This window comes from Macadamia integrifolia, chromosome 10 (genome assembly GCF_013358625.1).
Source record: "Macadamia integrifolia cultivar HAES 741 chromosome 10, SCU_Mint_v3, whole genome shotgun sequence".
NCBI classification, from domain to species: domain Eukaryota; kingdom Viridiplantae; phylum Streptophyta; class Magnoliopsida; order Proteales; family Proteaceae; genus Macadamia; species Macadamia integrifolia.
In genome coordinates this window covers 25,935,565-25,937,428 of record NC_056566.1, presented here as the reverse complement: position 1 = coordinate 25,937,428, position 1,864 = coordinate 25,935,565, and the positions used below count along the sequence as shown (strand labels likewise).

The 1,864-nt window shown below is 37.2% G+C and overlaps 1 pseudogene; it reads left to right on the top strand.

Moving 5' to 3' along the window:
• The first annotated feature begins 1,579 nt into the window (after nucleotides 1-1,579).
• LOC122092331 overlaps nucleotides 1,580-1,864 on the top strand; it is a 719-nt pseudogene continuing 434 nt past the window's right edge.

The following is a 1,864-nucleotide window of genomic DNA, read 5'->3' as shown; positions in this document are numbered from 1 at the left end:
ACTTGTAATTTTAAGGTAAAAGGTTCTCTGAATCAACCTTGGAGGGTCTCTCTCTCTCTCTCTCTCTCTCTCTCTCATAGTAGAGGTATGTGATGAATAAATTAACAAGAACTAAATAACTACGCGATTGGTTGGCCCACTGAGTTTAAGAACGGAAAATTTCTGTGGTTTATCCTTTTAGTCTCTTAGATTGTATCTTTAATACTGTACCTACCGGTGATTTGAATAACTTATTTATTATTTTTATTATAAGTTGTTATCTCCTATGGACACATAGAAATAAATTCATTTTTGCTCATGAAAAACCCTTTTCTTTTCTTCTCCTCAATCCCACGAAACAATGGACTGATCATTACTGTCAAACTATTAAGAACCATGTAACTCCTCTCCAGTTATCAATTCCCGATACAATATGTTTTCCTACCCTAAACAAACCCTTACTTATATGTTCATTTATAACTAATACTAATAAAATTATCTCTCCTAGGCTATTTGCATTATTAACAATGGAAGATGTGTCTAATTATTTGCTGATTACATGATGGCATGACAACTTTTGAAGCTAACGCAAGGGGATTTTTATATGAGGTGAAATGAACATGCAATGATGGGTGGAATATAGGGGAGGTATGGACCGATTCGGAGGAATTGAATCACTCACTTCTTGACAGTACTACGGCAACGTAGCTTTGGAGTGTAGTCCCTCTTTTTCTTGATGTTCATAATTTTGTATCTATACCAGCCTTCATGCTCAGGCCTATGAATGAAATAGTACTACTAATGCGACTTGTTGCAAACAATATCATTACCAAACTCTCACACATAGATATAACTAATCTGGACATTGATGTACTTAGTTACTTATATAGTTAATAATTTTTTTTTTTTTGTCTTCTCATAAAAAAAAAAAAAAATAAATAACAATGTACACGATTAGATATCATGGCATATCTCAGATGTCCAATATAAAAATAAAAAAAAGGTAAAAAATCACTTTCACTATCACCATCAGCAATTAATCTTGGTAGAAACAACATAATTTTTCTAAGAAAAAGAAAGAAAAAAGAAAGAGAAGGAACGTAATTTATTAGGAACCCATTCGTCGTTCATAATTGGAGCATTCCCCTCTATTGCTTGCTTAGAGTACCTTCTTCCTAATTAAAAATAGGAAAAAAGTGTTAGGAAAAACACAATGGGTGCTAGCATACTTGATATCGGCGGCATACCTAACCTTTTCCCTATATATATATATATATATATATGGGAAAATGACAGGAATACTAGCGTAGTACTTAGGAATTAAGAATGCTAGCGGGATGAAGGTAACAAATCCAAACTCCGCCACTGCTGTACCTGTTTTTCTCCCACTCTTTCCCTCTCCCCGCCCCTGCAACTGTGCTGTACCACTCTTTAATGGGTCGCTTCTCATTCCAAGGGAGAATGCCCTGAAGCGTGGTTGAACGAGTAATAATCTCTCTCTCTCTCTCTCTCTCTCTATCGAAGTAGCCTTTGATTTCACTCCCTTTATTTGGATCTACAAGGACGGCCACGTCGAGACGCTCGCAGAAACTGAAACCTTTCCCGCCCTACACTCGATCCCCAAACCGTTATCTCCTCCAAGGACGTCGTCATTCAACTGAAAACCGGCATCTCCGCACGGCTTTTCATCCCCAAGATCACCGACCCTTTTTCCTTTTTCTCCCCTCAATTTCAAAGGATGGTCTCACTTAAAAAAAAAAAAAGCTAATTATCAAAGGAGCGAAGGCCACCGACCCTTTTGACTGGAATCTTCCACTCCTCCGAAGCCAATGTCTCCGCATGGCTTTTCATCCCCAAGATCACTGACCTTTTTTTTTTTCTTTTT